We start from the raw sequence: 26,084 nt of genomic DNA, 5'->3' as shown, positions 1-26,084 counted from the left end.
AATTTTGCAGTGAATGGTTGAAGAGTGCTCCAGTCTGAAGTGAGGGCGCTTGGTGAAGTAAATAAGCGGCAGGAACGCCGGCTGTCGACCGAACCGTGACACGAAAGGGCACCCATTCAGCCTTGCTGCAGTATGCACTAGCTCATTATGTACGGCTTTATGATGGTGATTTTTATACTCCACTCCAAAAGCTGAATCGAGAAGATTCAATGGGGGCGTACGGTTGTTTGATGAGTGTACTCTTTCGAACGTAACAGAACTAATGATGATTGCCGCGGAGGTGGTAAATTCAATTACGAAGATTGCTTTTTTTTCTTCAGAATGAATACAATATCTGATTTTTCTATTCCAGAATTCCTGACCAACAGTCATCGCCACCGAACGTTCCGTTGCTTTTTAAACGAAAAGCAAAGTCGATTAGGCACTCTGTCAGTAACCGGTTTAGTCGTGCACACGAAGCCCAAAAAAGCCGGTTCGCAAACATTATCAGAATAGTCCAACCCTTCTCTGTCGGCACGTGGTTTCACAACTTTTTGTCGCCTTACTTTACTTTCTGGATCCGACCCCAACCCACAGCTTCCTCGCAATCTCCGGAGACCGTGCCGTGGAAGATAGAAACGGAGCAGCAGGTGACAATCGCGTCAGGTATTGCATAACCCTTTTCCCAGCCAGTCACGAGACGAGGCCTGGAATGCCTATTCGTCCCACTTCACCGGGACAAGTTCGAAGAAGTTAGACTGTCAACGAGTTAAACGGGAAATTGCTACCTTTTTGGCATGATTCGGAGCCTATAGCGTTCTGTTGTTTGGTGTTTGGCGACGAATTGGATTGTGTGCTGCGTTTGCTGGAGGGACCGAAGCAAACAATTCGTGTCTGTTGGAGAGATTTACAAAGTTTATCTATCCCTGTACTTTTCACACTCATGTACCAACCGGCACTAATGTCAGATCTATTAAATGACGAAGGTTACGTTCCTTTTCTCATACAAACCATTAGGACAATGTTGTTTGTGTGCGGAAAAGGTGAGTTATTTTACTCTTCCGACAAAAAATCGATAGAAAATGCCTCTATTTAAATGAATTCCGATATTGTCTATTTTAATTTGGTAAGGAAAGGTTTAAACGAGGGCACAATTTTTGTAAGGAATACCAAGTAAGAACAGTTTGAATTTTTGCTTGCAGTTGCAGTTGACAAGGACTGTTAACAATCGACATCATTGTTGATCTTGCTCCTGTGAACGTTCGTGTTTTCGTCAATTTCAACGCCTTTTTCAGAGACTGAACAGGACAAACATGACGCAGCTGGTAACAGTACAATTGTTTTAGACAATATTGTTACGCATACCGAATCACAACCAATTTCTTCGAAAGCCACTGCAATTTTGATTTACTATTTTTAATAGAATAAAGAGCGCAGTGAAGATGAACGAAAGCCAAAAAAATATATTAAGCTCCTCATTGTCTATAATTTCAGGAACCGAAACAAGTTGGAATGAGGACATAAAAAGTGAAGAGGTTTTTGGAAGTGATTATAATGTTTTATAACCAAAGTTAGTTGATCCCGAATGCTAAACTATTTTTCCAAATTATCCTGATTATTTTGCTTCCTGATTTTTTTATGTTTTTGCTAAGATTTTTTTAAATTATGGTTTCATTGTTGAATCAAACTTGGATGCTTGATTTAGTCGTTTTATCGTGAGTGGAACTTCTTCCTGTATTATTTGCTACAAAATATTACAAAAAATCTCCACTGCACACTAAAAGTTCTCTTGATTCGTTAAAGGAGACTGCCAATTTGTGCTGTATAATTTATCTTTAATCATTTCATAATTTAATAACACTAATAAGTTAATGGTCATGTTCAATGTAAAATCGTGTGATGAATCCGAAAATGAAGTCTAAAAAAAATTCAAATATCTTCGGCTGTAGTGCATCGATATAGAATTTTATTATATTATGTTAAAGGTAATTGAATGCAATATTAGTCGTTTGAACATTTTGTTTTAGTGCGATTACTGATTCTGACGTTATTTACGAATTGATTATTTTTCTTAATTTTTCCTCGATTTAAAAAAAAACCTGTTTTAATCCACCTAGAGGTGCAATTGTGCCTTTCTCATTTCTCAAAACTATGATTTAATAGCTGGTTCGTGCAATATAACATTATGGAAATGTCTTTCATTCTTATTACACTTGGTAAGTATATATAAGAGCACCTTTTTGCATTCATTGCGGTATCGGTTTGAATCGGAGTTTTCTATGTGATCGCACTCCACAACCCGTAACTCCGGAGCCGGAAGTCGGCTGAAGATGGAATTTAATATAAGTTTCCGGGGACGCAACACCTTTCATTTGAGACTAAGTTGATCAAGTCGGTCTAGCCATTTTCGAGAAACCAATATAATTGTTATTCTGCATTTGGATGCTTCCGGATCCATCGATGGTGGCCAGTGTGGCCAAAGAGACTTTGAATGACTGTTGGTGACCTAGATCTACAAATTCAACAGTTGTGTTTACATTTTGGAAAAAAATTCACCTTTTTACATTCATCGCAGAATTCGTTAGAATCGGGATTTGCTGCGTGATCGTACGTATCACCCTGTAATTCAGGAACCAGAACTCGGATCCACACAAAATTCAACAGCAGCTGATGGACCTTCCATTTAAAATCAAGTTTGTCAAAATCGGTTCAGAAAATTCCGAGAAACCGATGTGGACAAATCAACAAATTTTGTTTGGAACCATACTCTTCAACTCGTAATCCGGAACAAGATGTCGGTTGAAAATGAAATTCAATAGCAACCTATGGGAATATTATACCTTTCATTTGAATCTTAGTTTGTAAAAATCGGTTCAGCCATCTCCGAGAAACCGATATGGACATTTTGTTAACAAATCCGCACATACACACACATACATACATACATACATACATGCATACATACATACATACATACATACATACATACATACATACATACATACATACATACATACATACATACATACATACATACATACATACATACATACATACATACATACATACATACATACATACATACATACATACATACATACATACATACATACATACATACATACATACATACATACATACATACATACATACATACATACATACATACACACATACATACATACATACATACATACATACATACATACATACATACATACATACATACATACATACATACATACATACATACATACATACATACATACATACATACATACATACATACATACATACATACATACATACATACATACATACATACATACATACATACATACATACATACATACATACATACATACATACATACATACATACATACATACATACATACATACATACATACATACATACATACATACATACATACATACATACATACATACATACATACATACATACATACATACATACATACATACATACATACATACATACATACATACATACATACATACATACATACATACATACATACATACATACATACATACATACATACATACATACATACATACATACATACATACATACATACATACATACATACACATATACATGCACACAGATATTTTGCGATCTCGGCGAACTGAGTTGAATGTTATATGAGACTCGGCCCTCCGGGCCTCGGTTAGAAAGTCGGTTTTTGAAGCAATTGCATAACCTTTCTATATGAGAAAGGCAAAAGAATAATATTTAATTAGCTTAATCACCATGAGTTCAATGTTATCTTCATGTGATTATATTTTGCAATGTTGGTGGAATGGGTTTGAAAGTAGTAGAGTGGGAGTGGAGGATGCGTCAAAAATCCTACATCTTATTTCGGTATACGGGGTGGATGAAGGAAATGCGGGCGTGAGGGTGGTCCAAGGGGAGGGGAGCGATGAAGGAGGGAGGTGTAAGGGCAAGGCAAGAGGGGGGAGGGGCGGCGACGCAATACTCAACTGCATATTTTGCCTTCCATTTGAGATTTGGTTTGAGAAAATCGGTTCAGTCATCACCGAAGAACTGATGTTACTTTAATTGTGGAATATGCCCGGAATTTCGGACTTCCGGAATCGTCGATAGTGGACAATATATTCAAAGAATGTTTGATTGGCAATCAGTGATCTAGATCTGCGATTATAAGTAATTTGGTGACCATTTCAATAGTTTTAAGCCTCTGAGGTATTACGATTGTACCGATTTATATGGGAAATTCCAGTGTATCCTTACTAACACCCCTGTAACTCCGGAAGCAAGAGTCAGAACCGAATGAAATTCAGCAGCAGTCAATGATATTACTGTATCTTTCATTTGAAATCAAGTTTGTAAAAATCGGTAGAGAATTCGTTGGGGAATGGGTGTGATATTAGCTTAGGAACTTGGCGGGTTCCCCGGGGGCGTCACGAACCGTCATAGGTGGCCAATGTGGTCAAAGCTGCTTTAATTGATCATTAGTGATCCAGACCCGTAAACTAGAGTAATGTTACATCAATTTTAATATTTTTTACACCATTTTAACATCATGGTGGTACCAGTTTATATGGGAATTTGCTGTGTAACCGCACTCTTCAACCCGTAACTCCGGAACCGGAAGTCGGATCAACTAAAAATTCAATAGCAGCTTATGGGAGCGTTATACCTTTCAGATGAAACTAAGTTTGCGAAAATCGGTTCAGCCATCTCTGAGAAAATTGTGTGAGTTTAAATGACACACACACATACACACACACATACATACACACACACAGACATTTGCCGATCTCGACGAACTGAATCGAACGGTGTATGACACTCGGCCCTCCGGGCCTCGGTTAAAAAGTCGATTTTTACAGTGATTGCATAGCCTTTCTTTATATGAGAAAGGCAAAAATGAGCGTTTGGTCACGATTTTGGACAAGATAAAGCAATCTTAAAAATTATATTTATCGCCGGAAATTAAAACCTGCTTATAACTAATGAAAATAAGCTACTATTAGGTTAAATCGGATGGAAATTGTGAAAGTTATTCAATTTCTTGCAGAATGAGAATTTTTGAGTTTCTCTGGGTCAACTTATTGAACCGTCTCGATTCCAATTTTTTCTAGGGTTTGTTTCATAATATATGAAGGATTCTGTGTCAGAATTCTGTTAAACAAGTAAATTGAAGAATTTTGAAAGAATTTAATCCGGAATAGTATTCGAACTCGTTTATCCAAATGATTCAAAACTTCTGATAATAATAATTTCAGGCTCAATGGCATTATGTCGTAAAAAATGGTATTAATAAATACGCATAATAATTACATGTGTCATACAGAATCGTATATCTACATAATACGTTGTAAACTGCAAGCTCCACAACGCCCCAATACACATATAGGAAACTTACGACGGTGCAAAATGATACATGCTGGCACTTGCTTCACGAATGAACAGGGATGCCAAAGGTACCGGTAAACTACATTTTTTTCGGTATATTTACATTTGCACAAGCCGTACAGCCCGCTACAGCGACGCATCACTACAGCTCTTGCCAGAACGGTATACAGTGGGACGAGCCCGGACTTAAGTCCAAATATCAAGGTTATGCGATATTCTCAATAATAATTTTCTCGTATCAGCTGGGCCATCAGAGATATTTTCGCGAGATTTTAGGTGATTTGAACGCAAAATGAATTTTGGACAGCTTTTTGAAGTGTTTTTTGCAATATTTGACCATTGGAATTACATACGGTTATTTTCGTTTTTCAAAGAAACGCATTACTTCACCAAAATTATCCATGTGATAAAATTACATAGTAAGATCGCCAAAAATAAGTCACTAGTTGGTTTAGTTAGTGTTTAGATAACTGTTTGTCACGATTTTTTATTCAATTCAAACTTCTAATACGATAACAACAACGACGCCCGTGAATGCCCGCGATCACACTATACTCATTCGAAAGCTTTTAATTTTCTCTTTAAAATGAGTCTATACTAGTTTTGCGAAAACTTGCGATAAGCAGTCAAAATTTAAAAAAAATGCGAATGGAGACGCATGGTTAGTACTGATACAGGTCGGACTCGATTATCCGGGGATTTGAAAAAAATCTCACCCCGGATAATCGAATCACCCGGATAATCGAATCAAACTTTTTTTTTGCGTTATTTCATGAATTTAAGCTTCATTCGTGGAGAAATTCGAAATAAAATGACCAGGGCAAATTTTCCTATTATGGTAAATGTACCTATTTTGGCCCTAGTCGATTTTTCAGACTTTCAGGGTGTGATTTGCATTTTCAGTTGGTTTTCATTTATTATTCATATTGGTAACGAGTTAACGATATGTATCAGTTGTTTATAGCTATTTGTACAAGAATTCTAAGATAAACTTTTTAATAAGGTGTGTCTTTTGCAATACAAGTCAAACTCGATTACCCAGGGCTTAGATTTTCCGAGGTAACTGATTCGATTACTCGAATACCAGAAAAAATAAAGTTAGTAAGTAAACTGGGGGTCGTCTGTTTCTTGGCTCCAGTTTAATTTACGTGGAGTGTCACATAGCACAGCTAACATGTCTAGTCATTCTAATTAGAAGAGTGCGTGTTGCGCACCCACAAAGAGATCCTTGTTCTTGTAGCATCATTTAGTTGACCAATACTGGATTGTCAGGTAATAACTACGCGTGTAGTCTTCGCAAACTGTCCCACTCATACTTGTCACTAGGGAAGGACTACCAGGTTCCCGGGCGCCTTAGCGAGAAGTACTTCTGGCGCCCTCTTTACATAGCCTATCATCCATCTTTGCTTGAGCTACCCAAGAATTGAAATCAAAGCCGGGTCTCTTTTCAGAATCTCGTTAACCGTTTCTTGACCAACTTTTTTCTACCGCCAATAGGGTCCCAAAACTATTTTTCATTAAAACTGTTGGCGTCAAGAAACACGAAAAACCTGGTTTAAGAAAGATAGGTGCTTCTTTTGCAGCTGCTCAATATTTACCTTCCGATCTAGTCCAATTGCATAAAAAAGGTAATTGAGGGCAATCTAAATTAGAAAGTTTTAGCAGTTTTCAATAATATTCCCAGGCTAAGAACATATTCCAAAATTTCATTTTCGCCATTAACAGAAACTATCCCTGGCAGCACTGCTTCAGCGGAACCCAATCAGATTTATTGTAATAACTTCTGTTCTAATGCTAATATTTATAACTTTTAGTGCTCAAATGAAAGATTTTAGTCGCAGTTATTAGCCTTACTTGACGTTGTGTAAACCAAAAGTTATAGTCATATAGAAACATGGTTGTTCATCAACCAGAAGGGCACAAACGGGTTAAAGATTCTATTGGAATTCTGAGCAGAAACCACTTATTGAAGGGGATAATGGGAGAAGAGCAATATTGTTTGTGTCAAAGTCCACTGGAACTCAAAGCAGGATATTCATCAGAACATTACACCGGATTCCAATGATAATAGGACCATGATTCTGTCAGTATCCGGAATAAAGCATAATCTTCAGCGGAATTCTATCTTGAGAAAGATTCCACTAGACATTTAAGAAGCTTTTCTCTAGAACCTTGCATCAAAATTTAGAGAAAAAACCGAAGAAATACGGATAAATATTGAATCGAAGTTCTGAAATAGATTCCATTGGGATGCTAAGGAAACTTCTATCAGAATCTTGAAAAGCATCCCAAACAGAATCCTGAGAAGCATATCATCATTATCCCAAGAGATAGCCAGAAACCGACCGAGCAATGTAGGTATAATGACGTTTTATGTGGCCTACAGTAACCGATGTATTACGAGAAAAATGTACTTTTGGTGCAAAATTTAAAAGTTGCATATTTGGCAATATTGACATTAAAAACTTTCATTTTTTTTGGAATCCCTAAACAAATCTTTAAAAAAATATCTCACTGATTGATTCTAGTGCAAACAGAACCAGAGATATAATCCGGAGAAAAACATTTTTTTAAACAATTTGTTGAAATTAACCGTTATGTGTCCAACAAAAAAAAAACCTATAACAGGCCAACGAGGGTACCAGTGTACCCACAAATTAAAATGCTCATAACTATGGCTTCCTTTAACCGATCTGTTATTTATTGTTGCGAGATCCTATGGTAGTTTGAAAAATGGAATTGGAATGGAATAGCCATTCACGGCCCTACGGGAGCCTGCTCCGGAATGTCTGTTTCGGGGTGAAATCACCAAATGGTTCCAATACCACGAGGTACAGCCTATTGATGCTATGCCAAGAATTTTGATACCCATATTGCTAGTATTCCATTGAAATTCACAAATAGTATCCAAGCACTGGAACATGCTTCCGGAAATTCGGATTCCCGGGAACCGGTTGGAATAACCCGATTCATTTTTACCAAGTCTAAAAGTGTATGAGTACTTGAATCCAAAACACCCAAAAGCATCAAAATCGGTTGGAAATTACCTTAGTTATTGGCATTTCAGTTTTGGGGGTACCCGGGTATCCACATCGGCCTGTGACATAGTAAAAAATTCAGGAGCCCCTCCTCACTCCCTTCGTACTATATCAAAAACATTATTATCGCAAAAGCTTGACTTAGTGCAGTTCTAAGATGTCACAAAGTTTCAATTTCCAGCTACGGATAAAACATCGGAATTTCATTATTTGTAACCTAAAAAGGTATCCGGGTACCGCGTCGGACACATAACGGTTAAGAGTATTCCCATGGACTGAGGGGCTGTTTAAACGACACAACAATTTAGGTTATTATACATTATCTCTAAATGAACAATTTCTTCAAAACTGGTTCCAAACCACGATGGTCGATTCCAAGTTTTGTTTTTTTAGGTCACTTTGCGCGGAATAACCCATATATAAGCTATTTTTGAGGTAGGTTAAAATTTGAGAGGAGGTAACCCTAGACCCCCCAATTGCTCGAAAAAAACATTCTATTGACTGCAATGATCGAATTAGCACTATAATAAGACATTATAGTTGAAATTTGATTTTTTTTTCAAAACACCCGGATAATCGAATCATTTTCCCCGGATAATCGAATCACGGATAATCGAATCCCCGGATAATCGAATCCCCGGATAATCGAATCCCCGGATAATCGAGTCCGACCTGTATTGAATTTGAATAATCACTTTATAGCTAGAATAATGACATTAATACATGCACAACTTTCAAATAGTATTGAGAGCATGATCTACAAGGGTTTTACTAGTGATCAAGAATAAGAAACCGAGTGGGAAGTATGGTTGTTTAGGTGGTAAAGGTATTAGGAATATTTAAAAACCAGTAAATATTTTCAACCATCTGAAATATGTCATAAAATGTTTCTGGAACTATTTTTTGCTAACTTATGCAATATCTGTCGAATTGAGTGAACACAGTTGATTTCTAATTATTTTGTGAGACTATATTGATTCGAGTTTGCATAGCACTGTATGCGATGGTATCCATATAAAATAAGATCATTTTTAAATGAACCATATGCGCGAAAAAAGGGTTTTGGATTTATTTTTATTTAAGATACGAAATAAGCAATCCAAGTAACTAAAAACACACCTACGAAAAAAAATCTTGTTTGTGAGTGAATGTAAATCAACATTCCACTAAAACGATCAAAATATTTGTTTTGAAAATGGAAGAAAATGTAGTTTTCATGTCAAGTAACCCACTAGTGAATTAAATGTTCCAAAATTAGTCGAATACATCTTATTTGATCCTTAAAAACAAAATAGTCTAAAGCCCCATAATGAGATGTCAATCAATTCGTTTCGATGTGGAAAATAAATTCCAAAATTACAATAGAAAAAAATCATTATAAAAGACAAAATATTTATTATAAGTCACTCTAATAAGTAGTAAAGTAAATTTCTATTTTTATAACTAGAATAAGAATTCAGCACACAAAAATTTCTTTAAAAAAATTTTGATCCTTCACAACAAAATAATTATTTTTGAGCCACCCTAATGCATAATGAATTTTTTTACAAGTGTTAATATCAACAACGATTTAGCATACGAAAATTATTATACATTTGCATTTTATGAATGATTTCGAAAAAAAAATATTTTTGAGACACCCTAATGAATAGTAAATGTTTATTTTTAAAATGTTTTAATATCAAAAACGAATTCAGCGTACCAAAATTACATAAAAACGTCCTTTTTCAACCGATACGGCAAAGTTTGGACTTTAGTCCACCTTTTGTTCTAAGTCGTGCCACTGCACTGGTGGTAGCCAACCCGAGTACATTTTCCCGTACAGCAGTAGAATACATTTTTGTTTTGCTGCTGTACTCCGACTGCTCGGTGAGAGTATGGCATAGTAAAGTTTGTTCTCTCGCTTTGTACACTTTTCTCTGCATAGTCAAAGGGAGAGGCCCGCACACGAAAGCGTTAATGCCGGTCGTGGCGTAAATGAACCGCATTCATTGTCGTCGTTAGTGATAAAAAATATTGAATAGATCAAAAATATTAAAAAGTATAAAATAAGGAAAGAAAAGCTGTACCGCTCGTGTCTGGTGGCTGTACTGGGGGCAGTATTTTTTTGTCATATTACTGCTTTGCTTACAGACTTCCGTACAGCGCTGAGCGTCCTGCATTAGTGAGCGACAGCTGCGTTGAAAGAGAAACGAGAATGTAGGCAGAAAAATTACAGCCGCAGAAAAGGTAGGCATTTTGCATCCTTGCGAATGAAGACTTATCCACCTATTTCGTGACGGTTTGTTCTACTAACAATTTATTCTACGTTATTAATACGTCTAGAAGTTTGCAATTCGAAATTATATTGGATTCACATTGACTTCTACGATGTACAGATTTTACTGTACTGGTCCACAAAACTTCAATATACCTCAATAAATTGCGTAAAACATCTGAGTGCAATTATAAATTATTGTACGTTTTTCAAATCATCCTGAAATGCATATTTTGAGATTTTAAACCTAAAATAAGTCTTGTTCGATGTCCTACATAATTTCAAAAAATATGTTTTAGGAATGAAAATAAATTAATAGTTTTGCAAATTGTTAATTTTATAATACTTGACGCATGTAGTATCACATCTACGGATTCGTATAGTTTGTATAAACATTGTACAAAACACAGTTGAGCAGCTAGCGTTTCAACATACGCATTTTATGACGTGTGAAGATTCAGTTTATAACGAATTTTGTATCATAAGAGTATTATTTTACGTAATACACTGGTAAATATTACAAGCAGTATTGTATGCCAATCATTCGATGACTTATAACTCCTTTGATCCTAAAGTTATTGTTATCAGAAGTCGAGAATCATTTGGCTTAACGAGGTCGAATATTACCCCGGATTAAATTCACTCAAAATTCTTCATTTTATTTGTTTAACAGAGTTCTAACAGAGAATGCCTTATAAATAGTGAAACAAGCCCAAGAAAAAATTTGGATCGAGACGGTTCAATAAGTTGACCCAGAAAATCTAAAAAATTCCCATTCTACAAAAAATTAAAAGCTTTCACAATTTTCATCCGATTTAAACTAGTAAGAGCTTATTTTCATTGGTTATTGGCAGGCTTTAACTTCGAATAAAAATATAATTTTTAAGAATGCTCTATGTTAACCGAAATCGTGACTAAAAGCTCATTTTCCTTTAAAAATGAGAAGAAAATAAAAGAGAAAGTTCAATAAACTCGTAAATAACATCAAAGCGAGTTGTCGTACTAAAACAAAATATTCACACAACCAATAGTGCATTCAATTACCTTTAATTCAATATAATAAAATTATATATCGATGCACTACAACCGAAGATATTAGGATTTTACTGGACGTGCTTTTCACTTTGAAGGTGAAATTCATTTTTTTACTGTAACTCGACAACTGTTCTACTATAGATTTTTTAAACTTCTTTTTTCGAATTCAGCACACAATTTTACATCAGAAATGGTATTCGAATGTTGAAGTTCAGAATTTTATTTTTATTTTGTAAACTAGTGCAATTAATCGAAGACATCCTCGAAATCACAGTCAACGAAATTATGATTTTTTTGCACAAAAACAGAGAATTCCATTGCTGCGTGAAAGGTTTTTTTTGTTCATAAGCAATGCCATTTTCTCAAACATATATTGAAATGTTTCGTTTTCACCAACGATAAGAAGAAGAGTACACTCATTTTCAGTCAGGAATAAAATCCATGTTGCGCTGATTAAAATCACCATATCTATGAACATTAAATTCTGGAGGAAAATTAGCTGCGTGAGAGAAAATTTCATCTGTTGATTTGCAAGCTAGACCAGGTGGAAAATACACTGAGACAAAAATGAGGATTGCATTAGCCATGTTCAATTTTTTTAAATTTAGGTGCAACTGTAAGAAGAATTAAATGTAGATGAAACTGCGATGAGAGCTCCTCCACCTGACATTCGTTGGGTTAGTCATACCAAAACACTTTTTTAAATGCATCAAAAAGTTGAATTCATGCAACTTTCCATCAAAAATATCTTTGGATAGAAATAAGGGTGAATCTGCAAAAGATATTTCTTGTCTCTCCGCAACATTTTTTTTTAAAAAAACTTATTTTAACTATTCTGATAATGATCGTGACTTTAAATATTTTCCTTATATTCCTGATTATTCAGCTTTATTCTGGCTGTCTAACAAGTCACTTAAATCTGGTAATTTCCCGAAAGACCGAAAAAAAAACCTTTTACAATACCTATTTATATATCGGGTCACAAATCCGATATTCGTAATTATCGTGGTATTGTCATTCTGTCTTGCTTTCCTAATCTTTTCGAATGCATCTTAAATAAAAACAGTTTCAACCAAATCAAACACAAAATAACGAATGAACCACATGGGATTTAACAAGGCCGTTCAACAAGTACAAACCTTCTAGAGTTTGTTGATTACTCGTTAAATGCCATGGATAAAGGAACTCATATAGAAGCTCTTTACACTGACTTCAGCTAAACTTTCGATAAACTTGACATTTCCATGTTAATTTTCAAACTTGAAAAATTAGGAATCAACACTCCCGGACTCCTCAAGTGGATTAAGTCGTATTTAACAGCTCACCAGCAAATAGTAAAATTCTATGAGATGAAATCTGATATAACAAAAGTTACATCGGGGGTTCCTCAAGGATTACAAGGATGTTCAATTGGCATTGCCAATATAATACTTTTTGTGTGTGCCGGAATGCTGAGATGTTCAAAATCAGTTAAGTACAGGCAGCCACGCTTGCATCAGCGAAATATTTCTTTAGTGTTATTTTTTTGAAACATTCAGTATACAAACCGTAATGGGAGAACGAGATGTAGAACTCGTTTACCAAGGAATCATAACAGGTTGAGCACATTCTTATATAACATAGTTGTTAAATTGTATGCGTTTCGCTTCAACCAATTTTTCGATGTGTATTCGTCGAACTGGTGCACCTAATCGTGGTGAACCAGCTCAACCTTGGAAGCTCATATTTTCCCTCACCATTATTCTCTCATGTGCAGCTGGCACGTAGGGTAGACGAGCCCTTATTCATCTCATTAGTCAGGATAGCACACTATTTCGTTGATAACTCGACTTAGAGTTACTGGATTGCGCTTAAATAGGTATCATCATCTTTGCTTCGTTCCTAAAAAGCAGCACAGTTAAAATGTTTACCTGGAAAATGTAAAATGCTCGCGTTTTAGCGAAACGAAAAGTCTAGTACAACGTACCCTTATTCATCCTACCATTTGAGCTAATTCGTTGAATAGAGATAGCAGATACTGCTCTAACTAATGTGTTCAAATGGGTGAGATGAATAGAGGTGCTAAGATGAATTAGGGAGCAGTAACCCTATATTCGCTGAGATATATATTCTCTCGCTCTGCCTGCTTATTGCGTTTCGATGACGTATGGGTAGATAGTCGTGGGCTCACACGCGTTTAGCTTGGTGTATACCTATATGTGTTTCTACTCAATGAATTTGTCCGTGGCTCGTTCATTCTCCGTTGTGCACAAGTCAACCTCAGCTACTCCAAAACATACTCTCATGTAGGGGAATTATGGGTAGAACTGACACTGTGGGTAAAACCGACACCCCATAACTTTCCCTAGAAATCAAATTTTTGTTCATTTCATAATAATACTTCATTATTAGTACGATTATGTAGAGCATTTCAAGACAAATTGGATTTACCTTAGTACGTCGAATATCATAAACATAAACAAAACATGCGACAGCAGCGTTTATACTCGTCTGGATGTAAAATTTTGTTGGTAGATTTTAAGGTTTTAACCGAACAATACCTTTTCAAATCACTACTTTTTTCAGAACCTATTATTATCGGACTTTCTTATGATCAACTGGGTGTATTGAAGACGAGTTTGAGAAATTCAATATTTTTATTTTTTTTAGAAAAAATTTTCGATGTTGGGGTAAAACCGACACGCTGTTAACGTGGTTGTGATTATTTGCGATGCATTACAATGAGCTGAGATCTTTTGTGAAGTGTTACAATTACACTATTAGCACACTATAGTAATAGTACACTAAGGCAAAACGCATAGTGAAATTCATAAGATTTATCTTATGATGAATAGAAAAGTAACAAAACTATGTTTTCATAAGATTAATATGAAAAACATACGACTTGTATGATTACCTTAACATTTTATAAGTTATTGCATATGCCAGTCGTACGAATTTCATACGGGCATCTTATGATTCTCATAAACATAAGAGAAATGTATAATATTGTCTTATGATAATTCAAAGATACCTTATGGAACATGAAATCATAGCAAACCGATTCAACAAAATAAATGCCGTTTCATAAGATAATCTTATGATTTACATACGTGCTACTTGTGGCTAAAAATTATACGATATTCCTATGAAATTCGCTGTATTGTTTGCCTGAGTGTAGAGATACACAGAAATACTTTTATTGTGTTTATTTCTTATAAGTCTGATCAAATTCAAAAATTTTGAACTTTTTCTTGTCAGATTCTATCGAATGCTATTTCTGCAAAAAACCGAATTTCTAGGTGTTCTCTTGGTTTGTCATAGATGAACTTTATCACAGTGAGGCAGTGATCTTTTGTATACCCCGGTAGTTTGTTGATGATAAGAGTCCTGAAAAATCAAAGTCTGAACCAGGTAGTTTTACAACGCAGTGTGTGTCATTCATAAATGAATGAATCCTATTAGAACAATGTAGAACACTTGCAAATCTTCTCTTACGAAAAGTGACACTGAAGGTTGCAATGATGTGCGTAAGGATTACTTGGCAATATCCATACCAAGAAAAAATCCTATAGCACAAAATACTCTTGTTTATAATACTACGTTTTCGAACTTGATGAAGCTAGAAAAAGCAGATAAATTTTTAATAAAGTGGTGAGAAAATAAATCAAAGGGTCGTGTCGATTTTACCCCTATGGGGTGTCGGTTTTACCCGCTGTGCTTAGAAGAAGTCACTTTGTTTTCCAAGTTTTGCAATCAATAATTTTTAAAGAAATTAATTTTTTGAAGCACTGAAAAAATTAAGCCTTGTTAAGCATTTTCTGAAGAACAATTCAGCGTAAAAATTTAAATTTTATTAGTTTTGTGGTAATCTAGAAAAAGTGTAAAGCTTAAGGTGTCAGTTTTAACCATAGCTTTTAGTTTTCGGCTGCTTGGACAATGATAGACAAGTTTATATAATTCTTTGCTCAAAGCTAGCATATGCAACCCGTGCACCAAGTGAAGAGACACAATCATCTAGAATGGCTTTCATTCAAGTTCAACTCTCAGTTCTGTGAAGTTGATGATTTTTTTTTCTCGCTGTCTTCATCTTATGTTTGTCCAAGATTTTTGTTTTGCAACCAATTCGAATTTGATTAATTTGAATTGAATTGAAAGTCGCAATGTTGCTGGAAAATCGAATAAATACTAATATTAACCCACTATCATTAATGGAGTTCGACTTTTACAGTCTGCAAGTTTATTCGTTTTTGTTCTGTAAGCAGTAGAAAATTTGTAGTTTCTACTGCCATAATATCAGTTTTAGTACTTTTAAAGAAAAGCGGATTTCACAGTGTCACTTCATGACGAGTAGCACAACGAATGTTATTGAGGTTCTTTCTCTGAACCAATGATTCTCAACCAGGAGACTAAAAGAAACCCTTCATCAGGCTCCCGTACACCAAGTCATCTGTTTTATTCGCTCGAAAGCATTACTTGTGATGTTCTAAAATATCACTAATAACCAATTAACAGGTTGGAATTTCATCTATTGAAATTTGAGAAGATACCCGGGTACCCTGTCGGATACATATCGGTTAAACGTAATGATCGTAACGAAAATAAAAATTTTCAATCTTCTATAAACGTTCTTCTTCAATATATACTCATGAATTTATTTAAACTTTGAGGAGTCTGTTAAAAGTCAGTCAGATCTGAAAGCTTTCAGGGCTCTGGATACGTTCCTGTAATGGCACAGATTTTTTTTTTTAATTCGTCGACCTCAAAACCCATCGCAAAAATTGCGTAACGTGAGAGACGCGTTATAATGTCAATAAATCGAAAACCGTTCATAAAATAGGAGAAAAAACATTCTACATAATAAATGTGTTCTCTAGGGACCTCAATAAAGTGTAAATGTGAAATAATCTGATGTTATCGCTTTTTTGTAGAGTTATCTTATGAAATATGTGTATTAATGTAACGTGACAAATTAAAGCCCTCGCTATATTTGCCAAAGCCTAGTGGGAAACGAAACAACGAATAGTTGGCTACAGGAACAAGGGCATTTGACATAATCTTAATAAATAAATTTTCGGCAACTTAAATAATCAATTTCATATGCTACACACAGAAAAAAAATGTTGGTAAAAATAAGAGTTTTTCACTCTTAGCAAAAAACAACGTATAGTCTTAGATTAAAAATTAAACTTTTATTTTGAGTACTATTCTTCATTTGCTTAAAAGGAAAACTTTTACTTTGATTATTATTCTTGATTAATTTAAAAGTTTTACTTTCAACCTAATAGTTGGCGTTGGTTGTTTTTTTGCTAAGAGCGGAACACTCTTACTTTTACCAATATTTTTTTTCTGTGTATACATACATTGCGCACTGTTATAGGTTATAGAAGGATGACAAGGAATCCGTTTCATTCTGTTGCTTATGGATTGCGGCTTCAAGCAGAGTAAAGCTTATTTTCGCTGATGAATTTTCGAACAAAAATTATGATTTGACAAGAAAATTGTTGCTGTGGCAAGAAAATCAGCATTTTTGTGACGGATAAGACTAAGAATTCGGAAGTACATAAATGAGTGTTTCTTAATAACGGATTAAAGTTTGGTTTCTCGGATGAATTTTCCAAAAAAAATATAATTTGGCAAGGGAATTGTTCCTGTGGAAGGAAAATCAGCATTTTTGTGATGGATAAGATCATCGATTTGAAAGTATAAGGGTTTGCATCAACAATTGGATTTTACTCTTCATTAAGTCCCATTATGGTCAAATTACGTTTTGGCCAGATCTAACCAACAGCCAAAACTGCAAGGACTTTCTTCAATGGAAGAACGATAATGGGGTCCAGATCATCGCAAAAGCGATGAATTCACAGAATTGTCCCCAGTTCCGTCCAATAGAGACATGTAGGACGCTACTGAAGTGGAAACGGAAGATGAAAGGAGCAATCACCAGTGAAAACGATCGGGCGCAAAATTGATGGAATTAGCTTGCCAAGGCCGTGATTGAAAGAGGTGTGAGCCGAGTGCGAGGATTTGTTCGAAATAACGATGAATTGTTGTTTGTATAAAATTAATGCGGAAAATCAGTAAATTGGTTTAGTACATAAAATTTACTAAATAACTGAAAATTGTCTAAACATTAACCCCAGAAATGAGTGCTATGACAGGCAGTTCTGCACTTTATTGATTACAACGAATCATGTACCGTGAAATAACTCTATCTTTAAAATCAGTGGTCCAGTTTGTTCTAACTCGGTTGGAAAAGGGTACTAGAAGCGTTTAAAGCAACAGGGGTAAGATTTTTTGATCACTTGTACACTGTACGAAGACAAAACACAAGATGCCATACTCCTGCTATGTGAAACTACACCGTAGCGGTTGATGCTAAGTATTGACGTACCCATTCGTCTACGCGTGGGTACAAAGACGGTGACAGAGATGTCGCAATAAGGAGCGACGATTTGAAATTTGAAGGAATTTTTTTCCTGATGTTTCGAGTGATGCGTAGCAAAAACTCTGAACAAAAATTTTCTACCAGATCTAGGGAAATCAAATTATAAGTTCCTGTTATTTCTTAGACCAACCTCCATTCGCCAGATCACGAGTCAGTATTTGGGAGGAGGTATATCAAGAAAACCGTATGTGCTTCTAACAATCAACTAGTACCATCAAAATCAGTATATAGTTTTTAACATTGTTGTTTAAGCTTAAGGTGTTTTATATGTTGAGGTGCAGGAAAAAAGGAAAATTTTGTAAAGGTATGTAGCCATATTTATATCAAGTACTTGTTATACGTCTGACGTAGTACAATGTTTAATTTGCAAAAGCATGAAAAAATATTAATAATTGTCGAAGTAATAACAATTTCCGCAAAACGCGTTTTTAAGGAGGTTTGCCGTGATTACGATTACAGTCTAGCATCTTAACCCTTCGGAAATCGCGCTTATGGCCCACTGAACGAGCAGCAGTGCACTAGCCCGACTTCCGGAAGGTTTTAGAATTGTGGCAAAAAGTATCTAATGTTTAATTTTTTTTGAAACAATTAAATGGCTTAGACATGTGCGCTTTTCTGTAAAATGTTTATTAAGGGTTCATCTATTAAAATCAAAATTTTTGAGTGTAAGGTGTCCAAAATGACGGCTTTGTCGGAATAAGGTTTTTCGAATCTGCGGACATTCTCTTTTTTGAACCATTCAACCAATCAACTTCCGGTTTTGCCCGCCTATAAGAAGATAACATGCTCGGGCGCTGTGACCTACAAAATCGCAATATTTTGATCATTAACGATTTTTTACAGCCGGCCAAAGTGGAAAAATCATGCGAAAAAACAATACTTTATTTTCAAGATTCCGACATTTTGTTTCTATATAGATTTTTTCATGTTTTTTAGGTTAGGGCGCCTCTACGGATTGTAATCTTCAAGATCGTTTTGGTTTGCTGGTTTGGACGAATTGCGACCTGCATCGTGCCCCCAAATGAAGTCGGCTTCAACACCATTTGATGGAGCCGCCATTTTGGACGCCATTTTTTGACACGTTACGATCGAAAATTTTTATTTTATAGATGAAACCTTAATAATCATTTTGCAGAACCCTCTTAACTGAAAGAATAAAAACAACAAAAAAAAATATTAGTGCAGGGACTTGTGGTGTCCTTGAGTGATTCATTGTAAATATTTTTTTTTTATTTTCGCGGCCATTTTTTCCGAAAAACCCACTATATTCACATAGAAAAAATCATCAAAAAATTCATAACATTGATATGAAAATTTTGACGAAAAAATGGAATCGCTCAAAGACACGGCAGTTAAATTACGAACAACTAAAAAAATCGAGATCGGTTGAAAACTCTTCCGGCAACCGTAGTAACCGCAAAAACGATTTTTAGAAAAATATATTTTGAGATAATCGCATTTAAAGTTTCGAGTGTATACCCAGGCCCTCGTAAGGGAGCAAGATGAAAAACGCTATAACTTTACCTCTTATTTGGAAAAAATATTCTTAAGAACCTATACTTTAAGCTATAAGATTAAAAAAGTCAATTTTTGACCGACCTCGAGCGTGAAATTAAAATAGATTAAAGGTCACCAATGTAATAATTATGAACTCTTCCTGGGATATTATAACCCAGAGATGATCAGCCTTCTCTGAGCTATGATAGAGGACGAGAACATAGTTATCACAATGGTGATCTTTTGTCATGACTAACGACCTGCCCTTCAATATAAAATTTGGGAAGAAAAGTCGTATAAGGTTCAGAACGTTTATATCTTTGGTTGTACTGCATGGAATTAATCAATTTCTACGCCATTTCGTCGAAAATATGTTCAGAAAAGTAGTAATAAAATTTGGAGTATGTGTAACGTGCATTATTAATGAAACAACTGTGTTTTGAAAAATCTTTCGAGAACTACTCGGAAAACGTGAAATTTTTCAGCTCATCTCGGTTAGAGTCATCAAAATGGTGCACCAACCGAACACTTAAACGACGAAAAGATTTTTAAAGGACCGCTACAGATTTGTTTCTATTATCATTCGTATTTGGCTACTTGGAGCGAACGAAGGGCTATACAATACCGAGAAGAAAATATTTGTGAGCTGTACACGGCTGGTGGATGAATCAGTTTGTGTCGTTTCGTGCTACTAGCAGAGGCCATCATTTTCATTTTCATCATTTGTGTGGAAGGTAGTATACACACCGGAAAGTCGGTTTTAAATCATCTGTCCAAAGTTCGTTCGTGATTGGCTCTCGCTAAATTCATGCACCGAGCCGCAAAAGGTTGAACAGAAAGAATTGTGAATTTGGTCGGTTTCTGCTTGTCTGGAAACTACATGTCAACACCGGGAGGGAAGGTGATTATTGGGATCTCCGTGGATTAGTTTGTGCAGCTCCATGCTAATAACCAGGGCCAATTGGAACGAGAATCTCCCTCCCAGAGAATATTTTCATTGGCAAACAAATTAGCCGTTATCAGCGCAATCAAACCATCAACCAAGAATTAACCCAGTTAACCAGGGGTCGTACAAGGATGACCAACAAAAACCGTATAAGTGTACAATTTTTATCGGAATCGTATAATGGTACACCATATGTATACGCATTATACAAAATTTTTCTTAACTAGTGCGTTGTGATGACTCCTTTACGATTCTCGTATATGAGTGCAAACTAAGTCATTTAATATATAATAATGATCGTTATTAGTGCAGTAATATACTACAATTACGACTACACAAATGTTTGTCAGTAATAGCCAAACTAATCCAAGTATTGTACGCCAATAATCGTAAAGCAAAGGGTGATGGGCTAATTTCGTATGAAATGCTGTCTTGGTACCGACTTTAATTCAATCCTCAAACAAAATATCAGTTCTGCTAAGTTTAAAAAAATTGATACATTGTAAAAAATAGGGTCTCAGTTATATGTTGATATTGCCTTCAATTCGTTCCCATGCCAGCATGGTCGCATCGAACCATAAATAGGACTTTAGGACGATGTAAATGCGAAATTTTTCTATATTGTGTTTATAAACAGCTTAAATTAATTTCAAGTCTGGCGCAAGTACTTTTGTTAACAGAACAAAAAGCGTAGATAGTATTCACAGAACTCGAAACATGTTGAAACTGAAGTGTATCCTAAACTAAATTTTGAAAACTTAAAATGTTTCAGACACTCTTTTGGTTATTTCTATGACTTGAAAAATTTTGCAAACAATTTTATTAGGTATCTATTAGTGAAAAATGCTTATTAAAAATATCAAAGGGTTTCTGACGCTAAGTTGTTTGTTTCGTAGAAACGAAGCAAAAGTTTATAATCAATTTATATAATTATAATTTATTTAAAATATAATATGGCATTCTCTTCGTTGTTTTTGGCGAAGATGTATAGCTTCTTTACTATAACAAAGCAAATGATCGAAAGACCTCGAAGAGTTTAAATAAATTTGACATATTATATGTACATATGGTCATGTACACACATTTTCATCAGCACAAGGAAGATGTTATAATATATGAGTTGATTACAACACATTTCAGATATCATTAAAAGTATGTTGTGATAGACGAGTTAGTTCTCTCGCGTTTGCATAGATAAAGTCGTATATTAGAGTGGTATAAGCGTTTTCACAAGAGTCAATGAGTTTGGCCCGAACTAACCACACCTATCAATTGGTGTATGAAGTATGTTGCAGGCTGATAAGCGGATGCTTCAGGGTTCGAGACCGAGTAAACTAATTTGTAGAAACAAATACTAGAAACGTTTTAGGGTGCGAAAATTTCAAAGAAATTCTTGTTCGGTCGTTTGAAAGATGTGTCTCATTCATAACTTTTGTTTTATATTTTTTTCGAACGCGTGATTGAATCTTATATAGTACTGTATAGAGTCGTAAGAGTGTATAAAAGATATCTGTTTCTTGCCACATGGAATCAGACTAAATACCGACCACAGTCGCGTTTATGTACAGTTTACGTCGTATTTTGAAACCCAATTTTATTTCAATGTAGATATATTGCCTCCAATTTTGTCCGTATATAGCATATTTGCGCATTGTATACGATTTAGTTGTACTGTATATTTACAGGTATAACTCGGTTGAAATTTCGATATAACTACAAAATTGTTTGCTGGAAAATTTGGACACCTTTTCCTTCACCACCTATTATTTTTATGTTCGACGTGTCGGAATTAACATGAACACTTGGAAAAATTTAATGCACCGAGCCGCAAATCTTGAACAGTTCTCGTTCGAAGCTCCACCTCTTTGACGATGGAAGTAAATTGATTTCATACGATAGCTAGCCCATTTGACTTCGAACTGATCTGAGTATAAAACCGAGGGTATGCGTATGCGAGTCATTCGTGTGTTACAGTCATGCTAACTAAACCACACATACATTCGCATGTCTGGATGCGGTAAAGGAGGCATGGTGAAGGGAAAACCAAAATCCCGCTCGTTTTGTACCGGTCGAATCCACCGTCTGCTGCGAAAGGGCTACTACGCCGGGGCATCCGTTTAGTTGGCGGTCGTGATTGGAATATCTCGCCTCCGAAACATTGGAGCTGGCAGGAAACGCAGCCCGTGGAAACAAAAAGGCCCGGATTCTTCCAGCTGGCCATTCGAAATGACGAACAGCTGAACAAATTGCTCATGATTTTATTGATCAGACTTTGTATGCTTATTAAGTAACAAAATAAACAAAGCACGTTAAATGTGTCACTTGCTTTAAAACGGTATCTCGAATTTTATCGGATTTCCGGATGATTCCGTGGTATTGCGTGCTGATTCAATTACTTTTCAGTGGCACTACATTCTGCGAATTCAAAACTGGTGAATACCAGAAACTCTATTTCCCCCTTAACATTCGAAACGATTCGCGCTGGTACCAAATTCAAAATAATTAGGTAATAAATCGGTGTACGTTCCTCTAGAGATTAAGATTAAACTGTGAACCGAAAAGTAGCAAACTAATTATGTGGACACATAGCGAGTAACGGAAACCATTCAAAACCTTCATACTGTGTTGCGTTTCGGCTTCGCCTCATCAGAAACCAACACTAATTTATTGTCGGAATAGATTAGCGCCGGCTTGACGCAAATCCCTTAAAACTAAAACACACCTTGTGTTTCAATCGAACGACTGATCAAACGTGATGTCCCGTTCGAGCAGAATTTCTGTTTAAAAAAAATATAGCATAATTCAAAACCTTGCTTATGAAATATTCTCAAAAAATCATGATTTCCATTCGTTGAAAATACAGTGAAGATACAATTTCATCAGCCCCCGATTTTGTCTACCCACGATTTTAACAGCCTTTTGACCCGATTTTGTCAGCCTTTGTTACTTAAGGAAAATTTGAATTAAATAATCAGAAAGGGTTATGAGACTATATCTAAGAACAACAGAAAAATATTTTACTAGCTTCGTTTTATTAAAAAGAAAGCAAAATATACGTCCCGTTTTTTTCAATTTCCGCATTTCATCAGCTTAAAATTTACCAAGAGGCTGATAAAAACGGGTTTTCACTGGCTGATAAAAACACGTTGAAAATTAATTTTGCAATGGGTCCCAATTTTTAAAGGTTTGATCAGGGGTCAAATATGTCCCCATGAAAGTGTGGAGTAAAGTTTGCTGGTTTCAACTACACTATACAAAGGCATCTATAAAAAAGTCTGACCGCACACATAACTGAACAAACAAATTAACACAGTTTCTTAAAGGTGAAGCAATCATTACATTAGCCGTACGTGAGTTCGTTATTCTTTCAAATTTACGCTTATGCCAAAATATATCCCATACAAACTGCATGTCGTTTCACAGTGCCAAGTCTACAAATACTTCTCGAGTGTCCAGTGTAGATTGCAGAATCTCAGACAAATAACAACAACTTAACTGACGCGATTTGTGTTTTTTACTAAACATTATCCAAACACAACGTAAATTTAGATTATTTGCTGGAGCGAATCAAATTAGTAAAATATTTGAGCTCAAATTCGAATGAGACACTATTGCCACTATCAGTTGCTGAGTCAAAGTTACACGATTATTTTCAAATTAGAAAGTCGGTGATGTTCATTTCCAAGTTCATGGTCACATCGCTTCCAAATAAAATTACTTATCAGTAATAGATACCCAAACAGAGCTTAGGTAATCGAACAGTTTAAACTTTCAGTACAATGCAATGAGATTACGCTCTACTTACACTCGAATCCAACTTCGCCTCGATGCTCCTACAGCAAAGTAATTCAACTTGATTGGGAATTTGTCAGTTGTTTTTCTCTTTCCGACTCCCCAAACATACACCCTCGAAAAGCTGCACTAAAACATCCTGCTTTTAAACAACAGCTGAATTCCACCATCCCCTCACAGACTCCGGCAACTATCTATCTGTTGGATATTTTCCAAATTTCACACTCCTGATACGCTGCTACTGCGAGACCCCCTTCTCCGAGCCAGCGAGTATTTTGCACAATCGATTTGAACTTTCCCGCACAGTTTTCACTGCCATGCACACACTATATTTCAGCTTTCTATCTACACCCACACAGACACACAACTAGTTGCAATAACTCTCGGCTTAAACTGCACTGAATCATGTTCACTGAACTCATAAATCACGACCGATTTTCTGCCAGCAGCCGACCCACTCTTATCCCCATTGACCGCCAGTCGTCAGCCACGGTCACGGGTTCACGGATTACGGTGCCTGCAGGCGAAACGGTTATGGGGCAACCTTTCGACGCGAATTCTCCGGAATAGTATTTCACGGCATTACAGGCGATACGCAAATTAATAATCGCCACAAATGCAGCGTCAATATGAAGTTCCGCTCATCAGTGTGTCATCATCGTTCCCCCAGGCTGTTCTCCGAGCGCATAATCACATCACTCATGCTGCCATGAGCACACACACTGATGCCGGGTTCAGTGCGGCTCTGTTGCTCTCTGTCAGTCAAGCACCGATCCTTTGCTTGCAAATCTTTAATCAGATTATGTTTTCATTATCGAATTAATTATTCCCCCTACACACACACGCACATCCGCGTCGACATTCACAAATAATCCGAACGAAATCACCCAAACAATAGCAGTCGGTAAGGTTATTCAAACCTCTGGTCACGTTCTGGGACTGAAACGGATATTACCATCACGCCTGGGGCCAGAAGTCGCCTCCGGTGAATGGTCACGTCATGTCGTAAGACCACCACCAGCACCACCACCGCAAAATGACACCGAGTGACAGCGATCTGTCTGTTATCTTTCACAACTTTCTGGTCTACCTATCAGGCGTTTCAGCATCACCCGGTCTGCCACCAATTTGTGACTGCCCCAACCACGGGGTGAATAATTGATAACACTAAAGCTTATTTCTATTTGAGTGACTGGAGAAAACTTCATTCATCGTCTGAATTCCGGCTACTGGCACGGCAATTCAACCGGAAAAAGTTTCTCCCGTGACAATCCGTATCAATTCCGAAGGATGCACACTAACTTTTTCCAACGACGACGACGACAACGATTACCAAATCCAGGAAAGTGGAAACAAGTTTTGTCTCATCCCGTGCGAACCGTGCAACCGATCACTAAATACCCGACCTCGTTCTGTTCCCGAATCGAAGAGTAACATTCGTCCCGCGTGAAGGTACTACAAGAACTAACCTGGCCGTTGGTTGTTCGGGCTCGTAGGTTAAGGTTCCTGCCTTCGAGCCCCACCGCCACCACCACCAACAGCACAAACAGCATCACATTTTACCAACGAACCACACGGCAGCTTCCGACCTGGTGCTGATGTGGACCGAAGTCGGCTAGCGGGCTCAACTTCGGGTGCGGGTTCGGCTTCGGGTTCCGGCAACGGTGGTCGCTCACGTGGAAAGTGTTCGCCAGGCGAGGGCTGGCG

At 36.3% G+C, this 26,084-nt stretch overlaps 1 protein-coding gene across 2 annotated transcripts in view; it reads right to left on the bottom strand.

Annotated features, from left to right (window-relative positions):
* The window catches only part of LOC131683213 (lachesin), a 575,289-nt gene extending 549,440 nt beyond the window's left edge, over positions 1-25,849 (bottom strand). Inside the window, exon 1 of one of the 2 annotated variants that reach the window (XM_058965050.1) lies at positions 24,391-25,849. The gene's annotated coding sequence lies outside the window, so the exon portion shown is untranslated. The remainder of the gene's footprint in view (positions 1-24,390) is intronic. The other variant, XM_058965049.1, reaches the window with a different exon arrangement.
* Between the last annotated feature and the right edge of the window lie 235 nt (positions 25,850-26,084).

This window comes from Topomyia yanbarensis, chromosome 2 (assembly GCF_030247195.1).
Source record: "Topomyia yanbarensis strain Yona2022 chromosome 2, ASM3024719v1, whole genome shotgun sequence".
In the NCBI taxonomy this organism is placed as follows: Eukaryota; Metazoa; Arthropoda; class Insecta; order Diptera; family Culicidae; genus Topomyia; species Topomyia yanbarensis.
The sequence above is the reverse complement of the archived record's forward strand: the minus strand, read 5'-3'. Positions and strand labels throughout refer to the sequence as shown.